This window comes from Peromyscus leucopus, chromosome 14 (genome assembly GCF_004664715.2).
Source record: "Peromyscus leucopus breed LL Stock chromosome 14, UCI_PerLeu_2.1, whole genome shotgun sequence".
NCBI lineage: Eukaryota > Metazoa > Chordata > Mammalia > Rodentia > Cricetidae > Peromyscus > Peromyscus leucopus.
In genome coordinates this window covers 62801190-62820775 of record NC_051075.1, presented here as the reverse complement: position 1 = coordinate 62820775, position 19586 = coordinate 62801190, and the positions used below count along the sequence as shown (strand labels likewise).

Genomic DNA, 19586 nt, shown 5'->3' with positions numbered 1-19586 from the left:
TCCCTTTACCTGGTGGCCTTGTCTCCTTAGCTCATCCGAATCCGACTGGGTCGGGGAGGTGGAAAGGGAAGAAGCTGGCATGGCAGCAGAGGGACTCCCCGGGCATGTTATTGCTTTAGGGGTCGCCGCCGAGGTCCCTCCTGCCCATCGTTGAGAACTGCCACCCTGGTCCTGAGGCTCAGTGGGCGCCGCCGTGACCGGTTCTGAGGTGCTTCCTCCAGCTGCTGGAAACTCGGGACGGAGGACCAGAAACCGAGCGCACCTGGAAGCAGAGAGGAGCCCTGCGTGTCTCAGAGGCCCTGCACTTGGTGTTATCTCCCAGCGCACATTCCTCGGTGGTGACAATGGATGACGCCAAACTCACAAGTGATGGCGACCGCTTTCCAATGTACAACTAACTGCAAGGTACCCGGCAAGACAGAACGCTTCGTTCCCCCTCCCCCTCCTTTCCCTCCTACCGAGAAGGGAACTAGCTTAACCCTGTGTTCACCCGACACTCTGGATGGAAGCTAGATTGCGCTGAGAAACCACAGGCCGCGGCTCTCCCGGCAAAAGCTTTGTTCACGTGCAGTTCCAGTGGGCGTGTGGCTGTCCAGGGGCACTCGCGTGGCAAGACGCCAGTGGCGCGCTTTCCGAGCCAGACTCGGGAATTGGGAAGGAGCCTAGCGTTTCATCCGGACCAGACCCAGCCCTCACAATCTATTTTTTACCTCCAGTTACCGGATTTATTGAAGTTGCCAGAAAAGTTGGTTTTTTTATTCCTTTACTTCTGTGCCCCCCCCCCCGCCCCTGGTATCATTTCCTTTCCCAGCTGCTCTTTGAAGACTTGGAAGTCTCTGATCTAGTTCTAACTCTTAACAGAATTCCGAGTGCCGCGCGAGAGGAATGAAGGACGGTACCCACCCACCCCTGGCAAATTTAAATGAAACCACAAGGACAGCTGCCTCGCACCTATCCATCCCAGGCCAGTGTAAACTAAATGACATCACTCAAGTGAGGAAAATTGAGGCACCTGAAGACCCAGTGGAGAAGAAAAAATAAAGGAGGGGGGGATTAATATGTGGTTGGGGAAACCTGCAGAAAGGGAAAGGCTGGGGTGGGGATGGGGGTGGAGCAAGAATAAAATTGCAAAACATAAAAAAAAAAAAAAGAAAGAAAAAAAAGGGGAAATAAAAAGTGGGGACTTGAGACAGCCAGTCAGTTTTAAGGGCGATTTGACCAACAGTGTTTCCTAGGCTCCTTTGGAACAGGTTAATCAAATAATAAACTCCTGCTTGGGTTTAGTAAACAGCTTTGCCTACGCATTCAGAACTTCCAGGAAGTTAACTGAATGAGCAGAGAACCATCTCGCTGACCCTGAAAAGAAACTTAGTCCTGAGAAAATCGTTCTCAGGCGCCTCTACTGTAGCCTTCATCCTCAAATGAGCCAAGACTGATCTGAGCGTAAACCCAGATCGGCGGAAGGGCAGAATCGCTTTTTCAGGCTCTATTCTGCGCTAAAGAAGCAGGAAGCTGTAAGAAAGCTCTGAGAGTTACAGGCAGACCTTGCTGAAGCCGGATTGTTTCAAAGGGGAAAGCAAAGCCTGCTTTTCCGCGAAATAGATGCCCCCACCCCCATCCTCCGCGTGCAAAGTAGCCAAGCCAATGTGAATAGCAGCCATTCCAAACGCCTATCTGAGCTCTGCAGCTCTGGGAGCTGCTTCCAGACCTCAGCGTGAAGAATTCCGTTGTAAATCCTTCTGATTTGCCAAGGTGGCAGTAGAGCATAGGAATAGCTCCTTGGGCTCTTGAATCTGCAAGGAAGAACACACTTTAGGACAATTGCGCTTCCACCTGCCTTTAAATATCCATTCTCCTTTCTAAGTGTGCAAATGTGCCCCCAGAACCTCTCTTCCCTTGTATCCTTCTTCTGAGAGGATGGTTTATTGACTTCACTCTTAAGAACATCTTTTGGTTAACTGGGCAAGATGAAAGCTCAAACAGGCTTTACTTTCAGATTCATGCTGTTGGGAAGAGATGAATTGAAAAAAAGGAAGAGGGAATGGTTAGTAGTATGTAGATTTTTATTTTCAAGTATTGGTGATCCTAAATTATAATGAAACAGTGCGATGAGCATGCTCTGCTTTTTAAAAAGCTACTGGTGCAGTTATGATTATGATTAAAAAAACATAAGGAAAGAAAATACCACAACAAATGTATGAAGAGAAGCAATGTAATAAATTTCTTATCCACATGACTTAAGAGTCAGCTTTAGAAATGCATGAAGGTGAAACCAGACAGAGCAAAAGAAATGGATGTGGTCCAAGGGCTCCTAAGTATTACAAATTCACAGCCTGTGATAGCCATGCCATTTTACTTGTATTGAGAAACAATCACTAATAAATCGGATTTGGTAGTGGTAGTCTAATATGAGAAGAAGAAAAATGAAAAGAAACAGAAAGCTAGCTCACTAGTAATCTTTAAGGCTTCAATCCTTAATGGACTTTTTATTGCAACTAAAATTTGATTGCCATCTCAAATTATTTACCTCCCTTCTAATATCTCAAATTATTCTCTATTAATAGATAGCACACACAAAGAGAAGAGGAGAGGGGAGGGAAGAGAGAGTAAGAGTGAGAGAGAGAGAGAGAGAGAGAGAGAGAGAGAGAGAGAGAGAGAGAGAGAGGAGAGACTGGTTTCTCTTTCTAAGTCCAGGTAACAGTTAAAAATAACACACTACCTGGATCACAGACCACAGTTTATACCCCAAATGCTGAAAATTTCAATGTTGTAAGTTTAAGTCTGCACTGAGCCAGTGTTACTTGATTTAGAAAATGGATATGCAATATTCCTGCACCACCAGGGAATCAGCCTAGTCAAGTTGCATTAGACATGTATTTGCTTATTGTTGTTAATGGGGTTGTCCTTACCTCACATAGTCCTAGCATCACAGCGTAGGCAAATTCCTTCAGTCTTATTTGAAGCAGCATCTATTAATGTTCTCATCTTGCCTTTGAATGTTTATCAAAACTGAGAAACCATCATGCCCACACTGCAATAAACTAAGTTCACATTTCATCACTTTCCCTTTACAGCCTTTTCCTGTCTCAGGATCCCTTAAGGATGCCTCCAGTCCTTGCACTCTGACAGTTTATCAGTTTCTCCTATTTTTATGATCCTGATGTGTGTGTGTGTGTGTGTGTGTGTGTGTGTGTGTGTGTGTCCCCGTCCAAAAGATCTACTTTGCTTTCTTCCTCAATCACTCCCCCACTTAGTTTTTCTCAAGACAGTCTTTCTCAGTAGAACTTACCGCTCAGCAACTTGGCTAGCCTGGCTAGCCTGTAAGTCCTGGGATACCTCCTCTCTTCCTCCTCAGCACTGGGATACAAGAACACTTGCTCCTGGCTTGGTATACAGGACATTGGAACGCAAACGCATGTTCCCACGATTGCATGAGAAGTACATAGCCAAGGAGCCCCCTTCTCACCCCCTGATCCTGAGAGTTTTGAAAAGTGAGGATTAGAGATTTTGTGGAATTTCTCAGTTTGGGTTTTCTAATATTTTTCATGCTTTGACTTTCAGTGTGGGTCTTGTGGATAATTATTAACCAATCTCATGTGGTATTACTTGTTACATCAATTCTCTAATATTCTTTACTAAATTTTCTGCCACAAAGTTCTCTTAGTTTTGGTACTCTATTCTTAGGAAATAAATTGCTAAATCCAGCCCTCCATAATTAATTTAGGATAGCCAAGACAACAAATAAGTGTCCGTCATGACAAGTACGAACCTGAAATATAAATTCATGTAGGGTTTCTCACAAAGAAGACTGCTTATGAGATACTTATGAAAGTCTTATGATACTTTTTTAATTTTTTGACACTTTAGAGTTTTTATTTTTTATTTTTGATGACTAAATACATGAGTACTATATGTACATTTCCATCCATCTCTTTCCCTCAAACCAACCTCATGCACCTCTCAATCAGTAGTTTCATTAATCATTATTGTTACACACACACACACACACACACACACACACACACACAGAGAGAGAGAGAGAGAGAGAGAGAGAGAGAGAGAGAGAGAGAGAGAGAGAACCATTTAACATTCATTGTATCTCCTTGTGTCCAGGATTACATACATGGGATTGGAGATCCTGTGAGGATCCTGGTCCTTGAGAAAGATGGATTCTCCCTCTCTCAACTGCCACTGAGCAGACACATAGAGCTTTTCCTCTAGGTGTGGGTCGATGTGGAATTTCTGCTGCCCATTCTGGCATGTCAACTGGTAATGTCATTATGGAGGTCTTATTCAGGCAACCATGGTATGAGATATCATGGCTACATTTCCCATGTTATGCTTAAGGGGTATTATCTAATATCAGGAATCATGGAATTCTGGATCTTACAACTTTCAGACTTCTTTTCCACAGCGGTCTTTGAGCTTTTGTGTAGGGGTTTCATTACAAATGTTCCAGTTGGGAATGAAAACCCACAGGCCTTATTCTCTGCATTTTGACAAGTTGTAGATCTTTATAATAGCTTTCATCTGTTGCAAAAGAAATATCTTTGATAAAGGGTTAGAGCTACACTTATCTGTAGGTTTAAAGATAAATATTTATAATAGGTTTAGGATGTATATTAGTTTAGAAAAATAGCGGTTTTAGGTTCTCCTTTCTGGTCTACGACCTCTCCAGGCATGGACTATATGGACTATAAAACCTAGGTTTATAGTACTAGGCATTAATTCCTTACTATTGAGCATATCTTTAGTCCAATTGCACCATTGGGGTATCTTGCAAGCATAGGCATTGTTATGGTTGTTGTGGATTATAACTGGATAGGACTCTCTATTAATTCCTCTCCCTTGGCAGTGTGCATAGCACCTTCTGGTACTGTGAGCAGCTCCAGTATTTATTTAGAAGAGTGTTCCATCTCTCCTTTGTCTACTCACATTGAAGCAATTTTCAACTAATCTGTGTCAAGAATAGTCTTTTCTTCGATCTTGTTAGTGCTTTTGGGGAATATTCTGCATTTTTCTCTTTTGTTCAAAATTTTAACTTTATGCAGAGATGATAGTCATTATGCCCTCCACTCTCCGTCCCTCCCTTTCATATTTTTTCCACCACTGTGTGGCTCATTTTAGACTTTCAGGAAGTGAAATTTATCTGCATGTCTGTCTCTCAACTACATCTTAGCATCTCAAAGAATTGTACTGGTTACCCTTTTCTATTTCAGTCGTACCCAGTCCATCCCTCTTCCCCGGTGGATGCTCAAAGATGGTATGATTTCACAAATAAGCCTTCTTTGACACATATGGAAGTACATCCTTTCTTCTGAGGTAGGGACTATTATAAGAAAACACATAGCTAGCACACAGTGAATAGATTGCTTTTCTTCTCTTTCATTGGGGGGAAAATACTACACATTGATGAAAATATTTTGTGAATGGGGTTGCTGTCCTGCCATCTGCCGCTCTGGGATACATTCCCTTCTGATTTGACAATGTCACACTACAGAGTGTAGGGCATACCCCACAAATATCTGTAGAAAACATACAACATGTAGCTGGCCTTTGATGAATAGATTTTGTGTCTACCCTGTCAAATTCTAGGTCTATTAGAGACCCAGAGACACATGATTATATGCTCATTATAGAAATAAAACAATTTTAGGATGTGAAAAGTGCTTTACTGCTTTGAAAAATGTTTCTCTAGAGAGAAGGCCTCATTGAAGTGATGATGAAGTTCTCTTGACAGTGTACTGATTTTATAGAGGCCTCTGTGGCATTATTTTGTATCCAGTCTTCTGCATGTTGCAGCCCCAGGTACTGGAGTCTCTGGTCCCATGAAAAGCCCTTTAGACCAAGATTGGAAAGCCAGGCTATAAGTAATTGTTTGAACATCCATTTTCCTAGTCCTGATTTTTTTTTTTTCATTTCTGTGTAGGTTACAAGATGATTATGCGTGAACAGAAACAGAAGGTACACACTGACAGGAAACAAAAGCACATTAAACCATGGAGATTTCCTCTTACATAAAACGGCCATTTGTTCCACAGTTGCTCTGTTCCAAAGGAAGGCTAGCAAAAACTTGATGTACATTCTCCAACTGCACTACAGGGAATAACTGAGAGACACACCTTTTTAAAAAGAGGGTATAAAAAGAAATGCAAGATCTACCAAGGGACTTATTTAATCTTAGATGTTACCATTATAGTAAATGTAACTGAGCTTCATATGTCTAACAGTGATTCTGATGAGCAGAGGCAAAGTCTTATAATCTGAGAAAGCACATTTAATTGAATGTGTCTATCTAAGATTCTGAATTAAAACTGATATATGTTTTCTCAGTTTCTGTGTATCGACTTACTAGAAAAATAAACTTAATTTCTTAGGAAGGCAGAGATAGTATTCAAGGCTGACTTTTATTAGGAAAACAAACACATCTTCATTCTGGCTTGTTCGATTACAGATATTCCAAACTCAGACTTAGAAGATCTTATTTCAAGTCTCCATCAGTTTATCAGGTAATCATTAAATGGCTCTCAGCCCCAGGCTCCTTCCTATCAAATAAGAAAGTTAAACCAAGTCTGCCATCAGGATGCTTGTGTAAAAATCAACTCCAGTGAGGCATCTCAAACCTCAACACAGGAAGAAATTGTCATTTCATAGTTAATGTGTTCGGCAAAACATAATTCAATGTCTGAAATATTTCAGTCTAGGTAATCCAGTGCTTTTCACAGGGTTTGACTTGTGTTTTATTTCACTCTTTGCTAATCACTTAGTTTCATACAACGTCTTTGAAACTTCCCATGCATACAGCTACACAGTTCTTGCAAAGTTATTTTGCACAATACGTTCAGGTATCTCATTTTGGTATCAAAGTTTACTCACGAAATAAAGTACCTGACCTCGGAGACATCAATCTGTCACTGTGTCATTTCAAAACTTCTAATTATTTGCTGAAGTTTATTTCACATTTCCTCTTCTTACTAGTAGAAGTAATTGTAAAGATTTTCAAGTAGTTCCTCCAATTGTCATCTTTACTATGTTCTCATATAATTTCAGTGCTTGAATTTCCAAGATGTAGTTATCTCATTTACTTACTCAGTGGGAACTGCTTGGTTCCTTGTAGTTATCTCATTTACTTACTCAAGTGGGAACTACTTGGGTTTCGTGTTTCCTCCTTTTTTCTGCTTGAAACACATTTTGAAAATTAAAATTAACACTAGAGCTTAGTATTGAAATGGTTAAATATTTTCTCATAGATAGTGTTTCTCCATTTCCATAACTTCATTTTTGAAATTTCCCACTAGGCTCTAAAGAGCCACTCTATATTGCTAGCCTGTTTTTGCAGGTTGACAAAGGTATTTTACTATGAAATAGTTGTGTTATTTGATTTTTTTGCTGAAACAAAATATCAGAGAAACACATACATTATTTGGCCTCATAATCAGAAAGTACAGTTCATCATGGTAGAGAAGGCATGGAGGCAGGAGCAGGAGGCTATTGATCACTGTAACCCAAAGTCAGGAAGTAGAGAATGATGAACACTCAACTCATTATCTATTTTTACTTCAGCCTGGGACCCCAGCCCACAGGTTCATTAGGAGCCACATTCTGGATAGGTCTTCTACCCTCAGTTAAATCTTTCTGGAAACACATTCTGAGACCTAGAAGTGTCTTTCCATGATGATTCTAAATCTTGTCAAGTTGACAAGTAATAATGATCACACCTCCACACCTTGTCAACCTGACACCCAAACACACCAATTTTATAATATATCATTTTGCTTCTGGTTCCTAATGCTTCATTTTCATATTATAATGCAAAATACATTTAGATTGTCTCTGAAAGTTCCCTTATCCATTAAAATCCCAACATTACTCAACATGCCCAAATTCTCTTGAGACTTGAGACTATAAGCCACTAAAAACTAAGTTACATGCATCTGATATACAACAGAATAAACATTTCTACAATAGCAAAGACTGAAAGAGAGCAAACAACAAAACTTGTACATTCACATACAGCATATGGAACTTCTGATTACAACTCTGAGCAGCCCTGCTACGTCAGCTCTGGTACCTACAGCACACATATACTCTTTCTTGTGCAGGCTCCAATCCATGCCCTCAAAATTTGATGTGGTAAATATCTCACAGTTATAGCATATCTACCATCTTAGGGTATTCATTGTTACTTAAACCTTACATTTTCAGCTTCATGGTCTCACCCCTCAAGACTTCCCTAGAGGGAATCCAATACTGCAAGAAACTGCTTGGTCTTAGTGGCTTTCAGAAAACCTTGGGGCAAGTCTCCATAGTCCATTTATTCCTACATCTCTCATGCCTACAAAAACAGAATGTGGACAACACTGTCAAGGGCGTTTGCCTTTATATTGTGATAACATGCAGAATACCTTCCTAAACTAAAGATGCTAGAAAGTAGGATTGAAGGAGCAACCAACCAATATATGATTTGACTTAAGACCCACTCCATGAGATGGAACCTAAATCCAATGTTGTCTGGGATCCCAGAAAAGTGAGACTAGACAGGCCATGGATCTAGGGTAAAACCAAATACTACTGTTCTAAAAATTCAAAACAAATAAACAAAAATGTAGCAATAAAGTGGCTCCTCGTGCCATTGTGTTATACTCATTGATCACTTATTCAGCCATTTTAATGAGTCTTTTTCTGTCCTTCTAGGCAGCTCCCAAATGACATGGAGACTTCTTATTAATTATGAAAGCTTGGCTTGTAGTTTAGGTTTGTTCCCAACCAGCTCTTATAACTAAAATTAACTCATTTATATTAATGTGCTTTTTGTCACATATGGCCCATCCTGCTTCCTCTGTGTCTTGTCTTGTCTCTCTCTGGTGCTTAGATTGCTCCTCCTACTTCCTCTCTCTGCCTGGAAGTTCCACCTATACCTCCTATCTTGCTTTTGGCCATTTAGCTTTTTATTACACCAATCACAGCAATACATCTTCACTTAGTGCATAAATATCCCACCAGCCATCATCAGAGAAGACTCTTCCTACAACAGATGGGAACAAATGCAGAGGCAAAACACCTAGACATTACACAGGAAGTGATGAGAGACCTTGGAATACTCAGCCCTAAAGGGGATGTCTCTATCAAATTTCTCCCCTCAGGGCTCAGGAACTCTGTGGAAGATGAGGCAGAAAGAATGTAAGAACCAGACCAGGTGGAGACCACAAAAGAAATAAGGCAATCAACATGGTCAAAACACATATGAACTCACAGAGACAGAGGTAGCATACCCTATAGGTGAAACCAAAGGTACTCATAATGTTTCTAATTATCTCTGAATTAGAAACTGGATTCTGCAAAAGACACCATATGGTGTGTGTGTGTGTGTGTGTGTGTGTGTGTGTGTGTGTGTGTGTGTGTGTAGCTAACAGATGACTATCTAAATTATAGGGGTGAGTCTATAAAAGGTAAGGGGACCTCAACATCACAAAGAAAATGTAAAACCAAACCAGAATGAGATACCTAGTAGTACCCACTGGTATAGTACCTCTTAGAGCACTGTGAAAGTTAGCCTGCAAGGAGGAACTTTTCAGGTCAGTTAGAGATTCATTTCTCTCTGCTCTGAAACAAAGGTGTATGGTGTCTTCAATAATAAAGTCTTAACATTTAGTTATGGTAGGCAACTCAAAGCAAGACCAATAGCCATTGTTGCTTTAAATAGCTCTATTGCCTCCCTGAACAGTAACTTATAAGAAGGTATGTTATGACTGGCACTCTTCCTTTTTGGTCTGGGAGCAGCAATGTCCACCCATTCAGGGCATCTTTATTAAAATGTCTCTTAAACAATGGCAATTGGCTTACAAACTGGCAGGTCACCATAAAATTTTTCATACCACATTAGTTCTGGCTAACCCATCCCTACCTCCTCCTCTCATTCCCTCCATCTCAGATTAAAAATGGAAACCCCGATACCCTCCCTTCTTTCATATTGCATGAGTTCTACTATTGCCTGGCCAAGGAAATCTTTAACTGGGTTGCAAGACAGATGTCCAAATGATGTTTTCATACACCTTCAAGCAAACGAAACATTTGTTTGAACTTCTCTTCGCCCCACCCCCATTTCTTCCACATACCTAACCCCCTCCCTGCTTTCACTTGTCCATCCCTGGTAGCCCCATCTCCATTTTACGTCCCCTCCTCCATTCATATCCCCACCCCCCAGAGTTTCTTTTCTAGTTTCCTAGTCTCTACATGCTACAGTATAGACCTGTCAAACAAGGTGTACTCACTGATGCAATAGGGACGTGACTCTTGTGGAGATAACCAACCATTTTGTTGTTGTGGTTGTTGTTAGATTTGAGGCCTGATCTACACGAGGGAATTCATAACTGAAACTGTAAACCCCTTCAGCGGCTAATTGCTGGGCAGGTCATGGAACTTAGCAGGAAATCTCTTTTTATTACTTTGCCACATGGTCAGCTTTTCATACTGCCTTCTAAAATTTATGCTCATACCTATAGACCTGAACTTTTCTCAGCTCTGTTCAGAGAGGCTTCCTTGTGCAGTAGGCAGCCATCAAGGCAGAGACTTATAACTGGTCTAAGAGCTCAGAATACATGACTATGGAATGCTCACACCTAAATGCATCAATTCCCTCCCTGTGTGTCCCCCCAACAACATGACTCAGGAAACAACATACAAGAGGGAGCAAAAGAGAATAAGAGACTAAGAACAGGAAGGAGTGACGTTAAATGCTCTCTTCTGGATGTGAGGTGGCTCGTGCACACACGAACTATGCAGACATGGCTGTCTTCACAAGACCTGCCCAAGATCCAAACAGTAGAAATTACTAAACCAATGGGGGAAAGTGTAGAAGGTCATATCCTTGCATGAGACACTAAAGGCAGGTCATAACTGCCTGAGAGCTAGTCGTTTTTCTTTGGGGGTGTACTCTATTGCATGGCCCTGTATACACATGGAAAACACTAGTTGGACTTATTGTGACACCAAACCAAATTAAATCACACAAAAAATAAGAGGCTGTGAAATTGGAAGGAAGAAGGTTTTGGGGGATTTTAGGAAAGGTGGGCTAGCCTAAGAGATAAGACCAAAACACATCATATACATGTAGGAAATCCACAAGGAAAAAATGAAAGCAATATAAAAAGTATATGGAGGGTCACAATATTATGGTGATAATGTTCTGAAATGATTCAAGGTAAAGGATACATCACTTGTTAAGTTCATTAAAAAATCATTGAGCTGTATGCTTAATAACAGCGAGTTGTATGATGCAAAATATGCCTACATGGAATTTTTTCTAAACCACTAAGAAGAACGATGTCAATATCTATGATTATTTAATCTTGGAGGATCATTAAGTTGTCTTTCACCACCGATGTATAAGGTTGAATCTTAAGAGTGGTAAGTGAGGTATTGGGGGTAGAGTACAAATAGCAAACTAATGAGCAAATCTAAATAATGCTGCCTGCGGTTCTCAAGTTCTTTAGAGCAGCAGGTGATCAGAAATTTTATTAAATCCATTCATGTGATTTGCAAAATTCAGAGGAAAAATAAACAAAGTTCAAAATGACTTATCCTTCACGCTGTATTTACTTTCAAAAAGACAACATTTTTTTAAAAAGGCCTGCCATTCCACATGCAAAGAAATTTTCTGCTTTTGTGTTACTATCTGCACCCAGACACAATGACAAAAAATTCTCCTGTTATTACAACTTCAGGAATCTCTGTTTACTAGGGTCAAAGGACAATGGATGGTTGTATCTTAGCAACATGCTACCTTTGATCAGAATTATGAAGTACATGCACACAAAGAAGCTTAATGCTTTTATATATTCAAGCATTGAGTATCTTTTTTTTTTAACCTCTGTCCAGTTACAGCAATGTAAATATCAATTTCTGAGAATGTCAAAATTTTCTTTTACTCTTCTGGCAAAATAAGAAACAAAAGACAGATGGTTTAAGAAGAAAATCAGACATAGTATCTGTTGCCAAGGGGAAAAAATAAGGACAACATCTTGTCCATCAAGGAACTCAGATCAAGGGCCTCTCTTTACTCAAATGGTGACAGCTCCAGAGCTCTGAGAAACCATAAAATAAATAACCAAAGCCACCAAAGTTACTGCTTCTTCGTGTTTTCCACTGTGGTGTCTGGAAAAGATAAATCTGTCATTTCACCAGGAAAACGACCTGACAAATTTAACTATAAGAAAAGGAAGAGAATCCAACAAGGGTGTGTCATGTCTTTTACATTTGGGTAGCTGTCATCATGCTTGTGTGTGCAGATTTGAGGAAAATCTGCAGGGAAAAGAATCCACATCTACCTTCAACATACAAAGGGATTCACAACACAGATCAGGCTAGTCACACCAGGAGTGTCAAGACACCAGACACAGGGCCAATCAGTGAGGATGGGTCTGGTTGGTTTTCTCTGTTCCTTTTTCTCTAACCAAAGATGCAGTAAAAATCAAGTTGGCATACCTTTTCATGGCTTTGTACAGCCAAGAAGACTGGTTTTCAAGCCTCAAAAAACTTACTAGGATGAAGGAGTTTAGGACTAGATCTGCTTACTGGGCCTGTGAGTTATCTATTAGATTTTCTGCTGGAAGCAACCCCGGTGAAAGGCAGGAGGGAAGGGAAGCACATCTTCAAAGGTGTGTTCTTGGGCTGGACAGAGAAAACATAATTATGAAGATTTTTGAGAATGCCTGTTTTATTAAAACAATGCAAAAGGTTTACCTATGGATAAAAATCATACTGCTTTTATGTTTCATATTACTTCAGGGACAAAGGTAGAAACTCAGTTTGAAGATATTAGAAAAAATTACTAATTAAATTCAGGTTCTTTGGCTAATGCTTTATAGGATGTGATTAGGTATAAGAACATGTCAGTGAGAGGCAGGAGGATCTCTGTGATTTCAAGGCCAGCCTGGTCTACAGAGTGAGTTCCAGGAAAGGCACAAAGCTACACAGAGAAACCCTGTCTCGAAAATAATAATAATAATAATAAAAGAACATGTCAGTGTAGTTTAAGTCTAAAGTATATATGTTTATGTATATTATAAATTAGAAAGGGAACAAACAAGAGTCAGAAGGGGAGGGGAAAGATCAGAGAAAGGAAGGGTGAGTCAGAACAAATACAAGAATGTGTAGAGGTATGACTGTCATTATGAAACCTATCATTTTGAATCCTAATTGAAAGTAATAGTAAAATTGAGTCGAACTGAATTCTAGAATCAAACAAGTTCCCAACCTGTTATATTTTCAGGAAAGTTACTTAATGACTTTATTCCTCAGATATCTCAGCCATCATGAGAGGACAGTGATTTGTAGCAAGCTCTCTTTCTACCACTCTCTCTCTCTCTATAGAATAACATGACTGATGCAAAACTCTTTGAGGGGAAAACATCTCACAACACAAAGGTCGATCTCATTTAGAAAATGAAAATGCTTCCTCCTTAACCCTGCAGCTTACGGAGGATGAAAGCCAGGGTTACCCCTCTGGAAATGACTAGGTTCTGGTTTACATTTCTGTCATTATTGGGGTGATAAAGGTTGATCTGTAGACATGACAAGTATGGTCTTATGCTGAGGTTAGAGCTGGAAGAGTCTCATTAATCATGCTCCATTGTGTTACAGGTTCTGTAAACACTGCAAAAATATGAAGTACAACCCTACTCTTAGTAACATCTTTCCAGCCTAACCCCAGGAAGCCTTTGAGATTTTCTTAAATGACTGGATTTCATTTCAGTCATTAGTTAACCCTGCCTAGTGGGTGACTCTGAATCCCACCAGGCAGAAGTAAGGGGATATGCATTCAAACAGTTCAAACAAGGTTTATCCTGTCACATAACCATTGAGAACAGTAGGAGGGCTTTCCTTTCTCAGGATCAGTCAAGTTGTTTATGTGAATCACATAATATCCCACATTTATTTGCTTTTAGACACTTAGTGCTACAAAGTTATAGTTAGGAAAAGAGCGCAGGCAGCCCTTCCTGTGATCATTCTGGGTGAGATGAAAAGAAAAACATTTCTACCTGATGACTGAAGTCATTGGTAAAGCTTCTTGTGGCGGAATGGGCTAGTTATACAACCAAGAGTTCAAGTCACTCTTGTTGGTCAGAGGACATTTGAAATGCACTAAGACTCTTCTGCCAACACTCCAAAATCCTCTCTTCGGCAAATGTTTAATTTTTGTTTATTTACAAATGCTTACCAATCCGTTTCTTCTTGGAAATGGCTGAAAATATATCTAGTTGTAATTAAGGACTTTGTAAAAAGCCATAACAGGAACTATCTCAACAAAATCAATGCTAACAAGAACATTGAAGTCATCCTTTGAACAGAATTTAAGTAGAACATATACATATTTGTTACAGAATTATTAATTTAATGATGACTGGATTCCCAATATCTAAATTGTTTTTAGAGTTTCAAACACTAGGTAATATTGAATAAAATTAAACACTAATGTTCTGGTAGTATTTTATCCCATTGGGCATCTTACCCTATTGTAGTCCAGGTGATCTTATAGCTATAGTACTTTGGGTACTGGTAAAATAAAACAAATATTTCAGTGATACACTGCCATAGTATATACTACATACATAGTATATTTTATATTAATTAATACTTTTCATATATTATAAAACAGGATCTAGATAAGCAGTCATAAAAGTAATACTAATAAAATATATATCTAAATAATAACAGTGGGTAATTCATAATCATTACCAGAAATAGGACATGAATACAGAAATGCCAAGATTTGTGCAGTTATGTACTAAGTATGTTAACAATCAGAATAAGAAATACAGATGTAGAATTGTTTCCTAACATCTTCATGTGGTGAAACAACACTATATACTCTTTCTTATGGCTTTATGACATTGCTTACTGAAATTTAACAAATATCCAATGAATTTATGTGTCCGTTCAACCATTCCTGGGACATTTGATGATTCCCTTCAATATTTTCCCAATTGTTTTCTTTAAGATAAACTTCATATAGATATACATTTTTCATTTTATTTAAAATAATAAAGTATTTGTGTGTGTGTGAATAGGTATATGTGTGGCCTGAGTGTATGTACCAAATGAGTGCAGTACACTAATAGAAGCCAGAAGAGGTTGTCATTGTGAGTCACCAGATGTGAGTACTAACAGCCAAACCCAGATCCTCTGTAAGAGTCGCAAGTGCTCTCAGCTATTGAAATATCTCTGTAGTCCCTTTCTTTTTCTTTTTCGAGCATGTGAACAATATATATATATATATATAAAATGTATTAAAATATATTATATATAATATACAATACATATTATTGCATTTAATTATTTGCATCGATGTATATTTCTTAAATCCTCCTGTATTCCAGGAACTGCATGGTGCTCATAAATAAGGAACTAATTTAAACAATGAGTGAAGCAATAGAGAAATTCTAGAAAGTGATAGAAATTTAATGTTTTATGACATAACAGTGATAGGAACCTAACACACTCAATCAGAATCACTAGCTTTTTCTGATATGGTGTGGGATACTGTGGAAACTTATTCAAAGTTGTTCATACCTAGAAGCTCTATTGTGTAGGAAGTTGAAAAAATGACACAGAAGTAGCAGCAAGCTACACAAACCGAGGTTAGGAACATGAGCATTTTACTGACAGAAGTTTGAAGACACTGGGTATTTCAAATAGGATACCAATAAGTTCCAATTTGAGCTGTTGCTACAAACTCTGCTATAGTCAGTGTGAAAGCAAATGAGCTTGGGTGTAGTCTAATAAAACTTTGTTGACAAAAAGCAGCTATCAGAATTTGAGTCACAGGTCAAAGTTTATGAGAACTAGCAAACGAATGATGAGACAAAATTGCAAGGGAGTGGATGGGCAAAGGTAAGGAAGAGGGAGATTTGTACAGATTCTGACCTAATCAGCATATAATTATGAATACAAATGAGTAATACTAAAGCTCGTATGATAATATACAGAATGTTCTTAAAAAGACAATGATATAATGATATGTGATTGTAAATTGAAGGATGCTTTGAACTGATACTGCCAAAACCCCGAGTTGGATTAAGCATTGCAGAATCAAAGCCGGAGGTCCCCATTCTAACATTGTACATATGATGATGCAACTCCAACTCCTGCTGCACAAACAAACACTTCTGATGCTGTCCTGAGGAAGATATTATTTGTTTGAACACCATTAAGTCCTAAAAAATATTTTTTTTTTAAAAAAAAGATGTTAGGTACAGGGAAGCTATTACGTTATGTGTAATATTTTGAAATACTTAACAAAGAGTCACACACATAGGCGGCAGAGAAAGGGGGAAATATGGAAACATTTAAAGAAAGGATGTGACTCACCGGAAGAGGGCCAATCTGAAAACTCAGCAACAGAGGGAGGAGGCCACGCAGAAATCCAGCTTGATAGGAAATAACCACTTGGAGAGCAGATGGTGTACTATCTCATTTGAAGAGATAAGATGAGAGAAGGATCAGTATTTATCCTAAAAACGTTACATGTTTTCTATTCCACTTCTTTTCTTTGAGGAATTGTTCTGCCTGTAATATGTCTGTAGTCAAGATTGGAATTTCATCATTTTTTAAAAGATAACATCACTGCTATCACCTTAAAGACAGCGTTTTCTCAAGCTATTCTCTCTCTCCTCTTGCTCTCTCCTTCCCTCCCTCACCCCCTTTCCACTTTTGGCTCCAATCATTCATACTTTACAGATGACGGTGGTGGTGCCACAATTAATGTTAAAATGTGTGGCAACTCCTAATTACTGTTTCTGCAAGAAATTGGCAGATGCTCTTCTACACTGTGAGTAACAGATCCCTGCACATTTCCTTTCTGGCAAGCTTTTTCTTGGGTCATCACAAGACCATCAGGGAGAGATGTTGCTTTATAATTCACAGAGAATATAACTTCAAGCTTTCATTGTTTTTAGCATCTAAAATCCAAATGCCCTCCCATACCCATGCTTACTATGACTCCACCAATCTTTGTTCTCTGAACACTTGGCATCATTATCTTTAATGTCTGAAACTTTTGGCATGTAAACCACCAGCAAAGAACGAAATGTTTCCTTTTCATGTACACTGAGCTGTGTCAGTGTGCTTTAGATCTCAAGCACCAGTCCACGAACTATTTTCAAATGCTCTCCATCTAAAGCCATGGCACAGATACAAATGTCAAAAGCCAATGACAGCAGAGCAGATTCCATCCCGGCTCTCTGCTCCAACATGACGAGCCCTGAGTATGTCCAGATGTATGTGGGCAAGGTTTCATGTAGCTTGCCAAAATGAATGTGCAGCACACAGACGAAGATTATGTACTCAGAGACTATGTATCTGTGTATATGTGTGTATGTGTATGTATGTGTATATATGTATATATGTGTATGTATATGCATGTATGTATATGATCTATACTTCCAAAGAGAAAACATAGAACCCAAAAATTAATTTCTGTTTGTCTTTATAAATGTAGATCCCACATCATGTTCTTGTTATTATTGCAATTTTAATTTTTAACAGGAACTTCAAAAGCTCCCTCTAGCTTTACTGAGTATCATAAGTAAAGAAGTACACAGGCATGACAACAGATGATTAAGTCTTTTTAGGGGCATAGTTCACTTTTTAAAAGCATGACAACAGTTAAAAAACATAAAGAAAAAGTACCAGCTTTCTTTCAAGTATATTGTTAAAGCAAAGATGTATTTATTAAAGTTTAATAAATGCCCTTGGTATGTGGACCATTATATTAAAAAGGTAAAGTGTAGGTTGGGACATTACCCATTAGTTAAGAACACTTGTTTAGCAACTTGCATTCAGATTCCCAAACACATGTCACAGGAGTCCACGCTCTCACAAATGTCAGTATCCTCAGCACCCAGAACAGAGACAGGAGGATCTTGGGAGTACGATGCCTGCTGACTATGCAAAAAACACAAGATTCAGGTTCAGGGAGAGATCCTATCTCAAAGTAAAATGTAGAGAATGATAGAAAATGATATCCGATGCCGTTCTCCAGCTTCCAAACATATATATGCATATATACCACATACATATACACCACACTCACACACACACACACACACACATTTTTTTATGTAAGAAATAATGTCATCAGTCAAATATTAATGCAATCAAGACTGTGTGTTCATTCCTAATATTCCAAACATTCATATTTAAGATAGTTTTATTATCTTAATATGTCTTAGTCCTAACAATTCTCCCAGTTGCTACACAAAGTAGATAAATTTTCATATCTCTTATTAGCTTCATTAAAACCACTGAGAGGTGATATTTACAATTTGTTGTAAAACATCATTGTTTTGTCTAAATAAATCCAGAGTAAACAAGAGTGTAATTTAAAATTTTGTAGCTGCAGAATACCAAATACATTTAGACAATATAAAACACAAAATCAAGCCTTGCTTTACAAAGTCTTATTCTGTCCATTAATTATTTCAAGTCATTTGGAGCACACTCAGATATCCACAAGTTAGAATATGCTTATTTAGCCTATATTATCCCAGGCTGATATTTGTGATATAGCCCAAAAATCATCTTATCGATGTCAGTTTTACAAATTTCATAAATCAATGGATAGACATGCATTTCTAGTTACTCTAACTCTACTACTCAAAACCTCTTAAAAAGGATGTTGTGTTAGTATACATGTAATCCCAGCTAATGGGTGGTAAAGGAAGGAGGATGAAGAATTTAAGAAAAACTTTGTTTATATTGTGATTTTTAATCTGGCTTACCTTACAGATACCCTTTTACACACCACATACACATACACACACACACACCACAAAAAATATAAACAAACAAAAAACAATATAAGGAGGGATAAGAGAAGATATTGGGGGCAAATATATATTTTTTTAAATTCATTATTTGATACATATATGAAAGAATAAATTTAAATTATTAAAAAGAAGAAAAACAACAAACCCAAACCAAAAGCAAAAACAAGTAAAAAAAAAAAACCTGTCAGAATATACATTTTGTTCATGCTCTACCTGAGCTTCAATTTTATATTCCCAAAGCTCTATAGGAGCTATCCCAAAAGGAAAATGTAGCTTTTCAACCTCCTTACTTTTCTAGTTTCTCAGAAGCAATATAACTGTTGCTACAGCACATAGTTAAGATACTTGGGAAATAGTGACTTCTACAAATACTGAGAATTTCCTACGCACATCCTGAACAACCACGTGAGGTAGTAAGAGCAGAAATCTGACTAGCAAGAACGTCTAGGCCATTAATTATTCCTCACTATAAATTTCCAGTTTTCTTTTGTTCTAGAGCATATCTAGCAATTTTATTAGGAATCTGAAGTTGGGCATTGTGGCAAATAATTCTTGAAAACTTTCCAGTAGATACCAAGTCAAAATTTGAAGTATATTGTCACTTCATTTTGTTAAGCACTGAAGATGCGAAGAATTCATTACTAAGTAATTAAATAAATTATAGAAGTAAGATTCAACAAAGTTAATTGCCAAGAAGAGAAAATATGACTGATTTGTCACACACGCACACACGTACACATGTACACACATGCACGCACT

General features: G+C 38.4%; 1 protein-coding gene across 2 annotated transcripts in view; it reads right to left on the bottom strand.

The window, feature by feature from the left end:
• Flrt2 (fibronectin leucine rich transmembrane protein 2) overlaps positions 1-662 on the bottom strand; it is a 97615-nt gene extending 96953 nt beyond the window's left edge. For both annotated transcript variants that reach the window (XM_037210762.1, XM_028875870.2), the window contains exon 1: positions 10-662. The gene's annotated coding sequence lies outside the window, so the exon portion shown is untranslated. The remainder of the gene's footprint in view (positions 1-9) is intronic.
• Between the last annotated feature and the right edge of the window lie 18924 nt (positions 663-19586).